We start from the raw sequence: 10,775 nt of genomic DNA on the forward strand, positions 1-10,775 counted from the left end.
AAATTTCCCTACGCGTTTTTCACTTACGTGTAGTGAGCGAGATATGCGTTTCGTCCACACGTTTAGCAGATAGCAGCCGATGTATGATGTCAAAATGATGACGTATCCGTCACACTAACCGTACGCGTTTGCATGCGAAACCTCCCTAATATCTGTCAATCATACCATAGCTTTGGTAGTCCAAGCGAACGAATACGCTTGTCACATAGTCACAGCCAGGTTATTGGTGCAATGGAAATGGTGCCCTTTTCCAGCTTGAAGGTTTTTTGTTCTGAATTAATTTCAATTTCAATTTTATTTTATTCATCCATTTGTATAAAAACATATGGAAATGTGTTTTGTGCACACAATATATCAAATATCAATTTTTCATTAAGATAACAAACAAAATATAAAACATTAACAGAGAAATATTACAGCAAAAAAAGAACTTGTGTACACTTGACATTATATACATCTCTTTATGCTATAATTTATACTTACTGACTTGGGTACTACCAAAAAGCTCTCACCTAGCATAATTTTTGACCAAGCTCATTCTGGCGCCCTCTCAATCCTGCGCCCAGGAACGTATCCTTTGCACCCCCCTGTAGTATATGTTTCAGTCACAGCATATTTAGTGTGGATAGCCATTAAAGGGATATTATAAATGTCTTTTTGTTCCGTCCCTGTTATATATGCCACTGTTGCAAATCACCTTTCCCAAGTTTATTGAGTGAATGTAATTACAGTAGTAGGTCTAGCATGTTCCACTGTGATTGTTTTAGAAAGAATGTGTTTGGATCTGCATACATCAGTTTGCATATAAAGTTTTAAGGAATTTTTTGTTGAGGCAGTGGGACCACGGTAGTAAGGCTTATGTGAGTGTTTAAAAATTTTTTAAGGCTTTTGTAAATTTTTTTTTATGTGTATAGTATTTTTGTACAACGAGCAGAATTAACCCTACATAAGATCTGTTTCTGAATTTGAACTTCACGGTACAATGAAACAAAATGCATGGTATTAAAATGTTAAGGAAATTAGGAACAGAATAGGAATGATAAATTGCTGACAATTTACACTGAGGGATACAGTTCAGTCATCAATAAGATCAAATCAAATTGCAACAGATAAATCATAACATTTGTGACAGATTTTCTAGGCTGAAAGTATATCTCAATAATAAGTATCTAATGTGGATTTGTTATTTAAATTTTTATTTCCTTCGTTATTTATACATGTAGATACAGAAACAATCAGTATAATAGAAAAAACTACAACTACAAAATGGCTGTTGTACAAATAGAGGTAAACACCTCCATACTGGTTAATGTTTCTAACAAAACAAAGAACCATTTGTAACAAATTTTTCATTCATTTTTAAAATCTTCTACAGATTCCTTTTTGAATGCCAATACTGAAATGTTAATTGAGATGTGCATTTTATATTTTTTATTTTGCACTGCAAAGGATGAATTTTTTTCAGTGTGAAATACACCAGGATAGCCCATGTGGGGGTTCATCTGGTGGTGAATTTGAACACAACAAACAATTACTTACGAGAGAGGTGGTTTGATTTATTCCATCCGGCTTTAATATTCATCAAAATTTGTTTTGCCTATGCTGAGTTTTGCTTGCCCGAAGGTGTATATATACACCTTCGGGCAAGCAACAATATTGCAACCAAATATATTACCTCTGCAAAATTTTTTAAAAACTGCATAATTCTGGATATGCAATGATATTTTTAATTAAATATTAACCAAAATATTGTTTCAAAATACTACATTTTAATATTAGTTTTCTGTAGTTTTATTTATATATTTTCATTTCTTATAAATTTTTGAAAAATGTTTTTATTGCATAAAGAGAATCGTTGCTGGATAACATGTTAAGTTCTTCTGTAGCTTAGTGGCTACTGTAACATGCTCATCCGGTAAAAAAAACCAGAAAATAGCATTTTCTTTTTTCATGACTAGAAATAGCTTCATAATGAGATTGGGCCGATTGGCTTCATTTTAATGATGAGTAACTTACGGCAATATTGAATGAGAGTTAAATACAAAACCCCTGGAACTCTACTCTATGAGATGTCAGCTCCCATTCCCACATAGATCCATCATTGGAAGTGTATACATGTGCATGGGAAATGTGTCATGATTAAACAGATTGATCAAATTCATCACATACTCAAAACCAGACAATCTGCGAGTGTATGGTCTTTAACTAAACAATTTTTCATACATTTGGAATTCAGACACAAGGCTTAAAAACCAACGATGTTTATAACATTAAAGGTCATTTTCAAAATTAGCGATGTAATTATTGCCAAACCCCATGCATGTGACAGAGTTTTGGCGAGACAGGTCATTATTTTAACTGTCAACCAGCCATTTTACCAGATAGATATTTTTCTGTTTCTCAACTCCGACTGGCTAATGTAAAACATGATGCATATCAATGATCTGCTGATGCACGGTTAACTCGGAAATCTTTCATGAGGTATTCAACCTTGCTGTAAGTTACTCCCGGCAAAATGCTACTTGTTACCAATTTTAACACAAAATTTATTATTGACAAAAAAGGTCGATGTTTTGGGTCTATCATGGATGCATTTTCAAAATCAAGTGAACAACAATAAATCATACAAAATAACCAAAATTAGTTATTTTTATGATCTTTTGTTGTTCATTTTATCCTGAAATGCATCAATGATGGACTCAGAACAGGAAACGACGTCGTAATTTTTACTAATTGCTAGTGAAATTATTGTCTGTCATTATTGCAACTGTCAAGCATCAGAGGCAGCAATGGGCTGGCTACAAAATATTGACTTGTGTGAACTTCTCCCTGGTCCATGCCCATCATCTTATGTCTTGTGAAATTATGTCTTTCAGAAAAGCAATTTTAGTAAAAACTAGGTTACGATTTTTTGTGTTCTACTTCGCTTAATATTCACTAGTTTGCATCACACATACCGTAATGCATACACACAATTGTTTTAATATTACTACACCATCACATTGTATTCTTTCAGTGTATTTACCTTTGAGGCTCAAATCAAAATCAATTTTTCAATAATTCACAAGTCTGGTAGCATCATTTGCTATACCTCCAGAGTTCTCCTGAGGCTGGATTAGCCAGCATACAGTACTACTGGAACAAAGCTGAACATCTATCAACATAAAAGCCGAGATAAAAATTTTACTCACCTTTGATGTTATGGATCCTAGAATTTACATACACATTCCAGTCCCATGCTAAAGAAAAGTAAATGTACAATAAAACATAATTTAACCAGTTTAATAAAAATAGTCTGTAGGTAGGTTTAAGAGCAAATTATCTTTAATCTTTGTATTTCACATTAAGTCATAAATGTGTTATATCGTCTTACATATCATCTGATCTTAAAATACAGTATACACCTTTAAAATCAGATATGCTAGTTAATTAGCAAAATTAGATGGACTTGCCAAAAAAAAAATCATTTGTGTATGAGCACTTATTCAAAAATGGTTCTTATTTGAGTCCTACAATGTCAAAGCTTCCTGGAGGCTTTGCACCTTGAGCCTCAACCCGTCACTCTTGGTTGCCCATGAACCCAATACACTGAGAGGAAGACACCCATCTAAAACCCTTCAACTGGGGCATCACCCATTTAGTGAAATTACACATCCCAAATTATTATATTATACTTATTGAAGTCAATCATAAATATTAATCATTTTCCTTTAATTTTTATTATTAAAATGGTAAGGAAATTATGAACAGAATAGGAATGATAAATTGCTGACAAATTTACACTGAGGGATACAGTTCAATAAAATCAAATTGCAACAGATAAATCATTACATTAACAATTTTAAACGTGTTAATGATGAAAACTGTTGTATTATCATGGATTATTTTGGAAACTCATGAAGAGCTTTTCTACCTAAGAAAAAGCTAACACTTACTGTAAGCAACGAGTATACTCGCCCACAGGGTGTTGCTGAGGGTGCCAGGGACGAGTATACTTGTCAAAATCGGGGTAACATTCTAACGTTTATAACTTCTTTGTTATACATTGTAGAACAACAGACTCAACAGCTGGTAGTCCGAGAAAGATACACCTAGACGATAAGGTACAAATGACGTATGTATGTTTGTTGTGTTATGTTGCCGGTAGTACACTCGAGCAGCTCAAGTGGGGGTGCCAACCAACCCATGCAAAAAGTGGACAAGATAACTCGCACTTGGCATAATCAATAAAAAGTGCTACCACAGTGCCGCCGGCAATTTATTAGACACATCACTTTGATGATATACAGTATGACTAGATAAAATTTCAAAAAAATATGTTTGTACATGTAAACTTGTATTGGCACACGAGAAGGAACATTATAAAAAGGTCTGGCAGTCAACGTGTTAAATAACTGATATTTTAATTCACAAGCATTTCAATATAGTGTTCCAAAATCTTAATTTTTTAGTGTCTTTTTCCATGGTATAATATTTTCTTAAATGTATGTATGTAATTTGCAAAAGTGACAAGAATTTTGGCATGCAGAAAATATCCAATGAGTAGTAGTGCATTAAGTAGTATAATCCATTATATATATTTGACAGATTCTTGTGCTTTTTTTAAAATGAACTTTCAATAACAGTGGTGAGTTATTGGCAGTTAAGTGGAATATAAGATATACCAAAAGTTCAGAAGTCACAAGACTGAATTCGCGAATACATGTCTATAAATGGCTTTTACTTTCGGTAGACCTGTCATCATCTGCAATGTAAATATACTGTACTAAAAAATGAAAGTGTGAAAATATAAAATGTGTCTTTTTTTCCAATTTAAATTCTAAAATCTAACCACCAACTTTTAACATAGGCTAATATTTCAAATATTATTTACATTGTAGTGTCTAAGTTATTACAATTGATTTTTATTTCACTATTTTTGCTTTTAAAGCTCCTACAAAACTGATTGAAGACACTTTTATATTGAAATAATTTATTACAAAATAAAAATTATACTACTTATATTAAAATGTACAATTAATTAATAATAAATATGTTGGAATCTATATATTTGTACAATTGGAATCTTACTGCTAGGTCTATGTAAATCGGAATCTTCCATTGCATAACAATAGTAATCTTATTCTACTATGTATCCTTATAATATGTACAATCAGAATCATATACTGCTAGGTCTATGTAAATCAGAATCTTCCACTGCATACCATTAAGAATCTTATTTTAATTTCTACTATGTATAATCAGATCCTTATAATATATACAATCAGAATCATACTGCTAGGTCTTTGTCAATCGGAATCTTATACTGTACTACTATACAATCAAAAAGTTATACATACTACTATATACAATATTTGTCCATACTGCTAATTCTTCCAGTGGAAGGAGCATCCATGACATATCACACACATGATAATGAAAAAATAAAATTGTTAAGACATTGATATTTTTGATATGGACCCTAAACACATATTTATACTGTGTTGTTTCTTAATTTATTAATTATTAAGTTAATCAAATCATCTTCACAGGCATTTAGGATTATTATGAAGGCATCACTTCTATTTTCTAAGGAATGAATACTTTGATATATTTAATTTTTGTCCAGTAATATATTTAATTTGTTGTCTTTTATGGAGTGTATAATAAAAGTTTCACATCTTGCACAATACTATTTTCCCGTCTTGTAATAAAAGTAAACGTACATTTGGTAATACAGCAGGAACTGCTTTCCGTAACCCTCTTTCAAAATCCAACATCACCTCCTCTGTTGCAATCTCTGAAGCTAATACCCATTTCATTGGTCTTAAGACGGCTTTATAGCACTTGCCTCCTTTCCTGACACCAAGGCATAAACTAACAGTATCTGTTTGGTTGCTCCATCTTAACGAAAAAGTGGACTGTAAACAGATAAAGGGGTGTCAAACCACTTTAAATGTCCCGTCTATGTCCAACATTTTAGCCAATGACTGAAGCGTCAGTTGTTCATCCCGAGCAAAAAAATAAATGGCGTCGAACATTGCCCCACACAATGTTTTTCAACAAGAATTCTAAAATGACAAAAAAAATTATGATGTTTAGCTAAATTGTACTGCAGAGTATGGCTTGGTCTTCATTCAGTGGAGTGGAAGGAGGTGTCGCAAAAGGGACCTTTTGGCCACAGGGAAATCCTGGCAAATAAAAATGTAAGACAATCAATGATTAACTGAATTTCAAAATGATTTATTCCTCATTTACATTGATTTATAATTTCATACAATTCACAGGATTATGATGATTGATAAAATTTATATAAATTTAAAAGAAATAAAACACATTATTATGTTTTTAAAAGTAAAAATGTAGGGAAAATTTGGAACTTTTCAGTCAATATATCTTTTCAAAATAAGGGGGAAATAATGTACGGGAAACCGTATTCTCACAGTTTTGAGTTTTTGTCAACAAATTCTGTTGGCCTACGTGGGATGCTATCCGTAGTGCAATTATTGGGAACATCTAGTCAAACTCCACATTCTCCTGATACAGTCATTATAAAATGCTAAGGTGATACATTTGAAATAGGTCAATAAAATGAGTACCTGTATTTGAAGGATAATATTATTGATAAATAGGCATACAGGTACTGCAAATTCACAATGAGACAATAAAATGGAAGTTATACGAGAAATAGTAGCAATTATTGTGAAAATAAAGAGGAAAGTTCTCACAAAAAATTGTCTCAACTACAGTATGTCTATATAAATTACCCTATTCAATAACAAACTTACTTTGAGTACAGGATCTGTGAAGCACATCATTCCATTGCTTGTTGGTTTCTGGTCACAATTTGACTATACTTAATACAGAGATATTTAAGAGCCCAGATCAGCTGCTGCGGTGTCAGGTATTCATTATTCTGTTTAGTTTCAGTTTGTTCACGTGTCAGATAACCTCAGGAAATAGTACCGTTTTAATAAAATCTGCCATCTTATATAGGTAATGTATTGCTTATTTGAATTAAATGAATGGACATTCACAAACAAAACAAAACAAGATGTGTGCCTTTATGGGTGCTATTCCTTGGAGTCAACCCAATTGCTACATGTTGGACATGCGGTCACATCACAAAACACAATTATTTTATTGTTTTTTTTATGGCAGAATTCAATTCAATTTAATTCAAAATGGTATATTTATTCAAGATTCAAAATTCAAATTAAGACATAAAACATAGCAGCCAAAAGGCTGAATTGCGAATTATGTTAACAATTAAAACCATGTTCTAAAATCATCATTATCGAGAAGCGGATCCAGGATTTGTAGTAAGGGGGATAATAACAACTTTTTAGATAGTTTAAGTCTTATTGTACTTGTTGACTTGATTCCGGAACATTGCAATTCTGCCAATTCTGGAACAGAGGCTAGGCTATGCCTATATAAGCTCCTCCTGAAAATGATATCATATCTTACGGTGCAAATTTTAATAGGTAGCTGGCCCATGCTTGATCTAGCTCTGTTTTCAAATGACAGAGTTTTGAGGAAACAATTTTATCATCAGGTAAGGAGTTCCAAAGAATAATTGCCTTTCGTTTGAACGAATCTATCATCCAATTTGTATGAAAAAACTTTAATGCTCACGTGTTCTAACATCTTATCTAATTCAGAGAAAAAAATCAACTGAAACATTATCAAAGCCATTTAAAATCTTTAAAACCTCTAACAAATGAGCTTTTTGTCTTCTATACGCAACAATAGGTAAGTTGAGAACTCAATCTGGGTAAGGCAAATTTCGTAAACGCTCAAACACACTCATGACTAAAGACTTTTATTGTTTAGGACTACACCCCAATCTAATGCACTAATTTCTCCGGTAGCAAATCATCAATGTTTAAAACTTTGAATAGTAGGTTCAACTCTATCTTCTCTTAAAAGATTCATCAAAAACTGCAAACTAGTCACTAAAATTACCTATAAAGGCAGAAATTGAATAACATCATTAATAATATTTTCTTTATCGGTAAAAACCTGTTCTAAATGATTAGATGGTTCACCATCTCCATATCTACAGTAGTAGGCTCAGCCTTGATGTGTTGAGTCAGAAAAAGGTCACTCATCGTATGAAAATAAAACTACTTGGTTCTTGTATAACTGTAGGTGTAATTTTGCCCTACCTGACGTGGAAATGTACCGAATACTCAGTACATTTGAAAACTGCGAAAAAAATCGCAAGTTGTTCCCGGGTGGGACTCGAACCCACGATCTCCAGATCACTAGCCTGGCATCATACCTCTAGAGCACAGAGCTTGTGCCTGATGGCCAGGGTTGAATTCGAGTCCTTGGTTCTTATCTTCTGATGAAACAAAGCTCAAATCCCAATGAATACTTTTCTAAATACAATCTCCGACTATGATTAAGACACTTCACAAAACAAAGCATTTAATCTGCAGTTATTGCTGGATGTACTAGACAGGATAAGATAAACACAAACTAAAAAAGAGATTTGATTCTTTTTCTATGAACACCAAACTAATCCGATTAAACAATAGGCCTAGACCTGCCAACCCCTGGGACATGATGATTTTTTTTTTTAAATCTGTTTCCAGAATTAACCAAAAGATGATGCAATTTACTACAAAAGACACGTCAATACAAATCATAGTGGTACAAAATTACTGCAAAACAACTTATTAAATTGCTGCTTGTCTATCGCGGCGAATACATTGAATAATAATGATCTACTCAATCATTTATGCATAAATCGTAGTATTTTGTGGAGGGAACCTGTAAAATCAGGGTGAAAATTACATTTGATCAGGGGAAGGAGATTGTTTCGATAATGGGCGACACCTGACAGGATCGGGTGATTTGGCAGGTCTGAACCAAAGTTACCTTTTTAAATGAAATCTGGGAAATTGCAATTGTTTCTAACATATTAGAACACTATGCCCAGACTCCTCATCTTGATCTGAGATGAACAATTGGTAGTCCTCAATACGATATTCATAGATAGGATGATACTATATAGAACAATGTTTAGGCATAACTTCTGTTTAATGCAATGAAATCAACCCTTTCCAAGACTGAACGTGAAAGTCATTTGGCCTTCTAATTAAAAGGATCCCATTGCAATTTAAGGCCGAAGAAGGCTAGGCCTAGCCCTCTACTACTATGCCTGTCTGTAGGCTGTACTAGTTACAAGGGGGAAAGCTATAGTTTATACAGGCATATATAGGCCTACCGGTAGCTTACATTGCGGGGGAACTTTCAATTTTATACTATAGGCCTATAAATTCACAACAACGCGACCCACACAGGCACAAAAATAATATAGGCAGGCCTAAAACATGTCTCTTCGGATGAGTACTACAAAAAAGAAGCCCCTATAATAACTCACCTATCTTTTTTGCTATTACTTATTCAGAAAAAAAGTTTTTTTACACCATTCCCATTCGAAAACTTTTGAAAATGGCTCGGAGATTACTGTGGTGGGATGGTGTGCGTGTGTATGTGTCTATGGTTGGTTGCAAACAAACCATGTGGGTATAAAGTGTTTTTTAGCACCTAGAGGGCAGCAAACTCAAATACAAACATGAACATTTTTTATTGCAATTCATTAATTGAAGTTTAACAAGGGATAAAAGAGACAAATCAAATTAAAAGAAAACATTAAAACTAATGAGACACAAAAAGAAACCCAGCTGTGCAAGAATATTGATATAGATGCTAAATATTTGATTAGTAATATTTAATTTTCTTGATATCGTTATTATTTATCTACCTTACTTTCTAATTCTATATTTTTTATTCACAATCCTCCAATAGGCCTATAGTATAGATAGAATTAAACAAAGTTTTTAGTCCTATTTTAGTGTTGAATTTAGGCAAATGAAATCAGTAATATGCTAAAACAGGGTGGCGCCAGCGCCCCCTCCCCACCCCATGTCGGGGAGAGTTGTCCCCACCCCGTCGAGGGAAAACACGTACACTTCGTCGGGGAAGACATAGGGCCTAATATTTATATATTAGTAGATCGACTCTCACTGATCGATTAAATAAGCCTTTGAAACCCCTACACCCGGCAACTGGAACACCTCCGGGAGATTTTGAGCGACGTCCGACGACGCCTACTTATGCTCTCGTCGGACTCACCAGCCCCCGTCGGGAAAATTCTGGCGCCACCCTTGTTGCGATGCTACGCCAGCAAAGAACAACAAAGTTGTTTAATACATTGTAAGTAGGAGTATATAGTAATAACCCCTTCTGAGAATAATTTACTAATTAATGTAGCACACAGAAAAAAAAAAGCACTGCAAAAGTGTAATATAAAAATGAAAGCATCTAGTCTAGGCCTAACTTGGTGCGAAGATCATGGGGACGGGAAGATAAAGTTGTGCCCCTCTCAATGCCTGTATCTCAGTGATTTAGGATCTATTTTCCGTTTTATTTTCTGAGAACTCTCCCACCTTTGGCACATATAAGTAATTAATTTGACAGCTGAATTTGAAAGAAAAACAAAAACAAAAACAAAAGCCCCCCTCCCCTTATCTTAGGAACAATGCCATTGATGACGACATCAATCAACCGGATGCGTTGGGGTCACTTTGTCATAACTGCTACTGCTCAATCCGCACTTGCAGGGATCGGGTACATAACAAAAACATCATTCAAGAAAACTTCAAGCCCAATGTTAATAGTCGATTTTTAAACCCCCTCCCCCGCCCGCACACCCAATTCGCCCAAGTCTACTATGATTGGGGGAGTTGATTGGGGGAGGGGTGTCAAGCACACCAATAGGC

At 34.1% G+C, this 10,775-nt stretch overlaps 1 long non-coding RNA gene across 2 annotated transcripts; it reads right to left on the reverse strand.

Moving 5' to 3' along the window:
• Nucleotides 1-4,384: 4,384 nt before the first annotated feature.
• On the reverse strand, nucleotides 4,385-9,503 carry LOC117105069. Of its 2 annotated transcripts, none has more exons than XR_004444850.1 (3): nucleotides 9,374-9,503; nucleotides 6,768-6,966; nucleotides 4,385-6,050 (listed from the first exon to the last, which is right to left on the reverse strand). It is a non-coding gene; the product is annotated as an uncharacterized LOC117105069 (long non-coding RNA). The 2 variants fall into 2 exon arrangements; XR_004444849.1 differs by having other exon boundaries at nucleotides 6,768-6,930; nucleotides 9,374-9,502.
• Nucleotides 9,504-10,775: the final 1,272 nt, after the last annotated feature.

This window comes from Anneissia japonica, unplaced genomic scaffold, assembly GCF_011630105.1.
Source record: "Anneissia japonica isolate Jap-2015-1 unplaced genomic scaffold, ASM1163010v1 scaffold287834_len5846547_cov211, whole genome shotgun sequence".
Taxonomy (NCBI): domain Eukaryota; kingdom Metazoa; phylum Echinodermata; class Crinoidea; order Comatulida; family Comatulidae; genus Anneissia; species Anneissia japonica.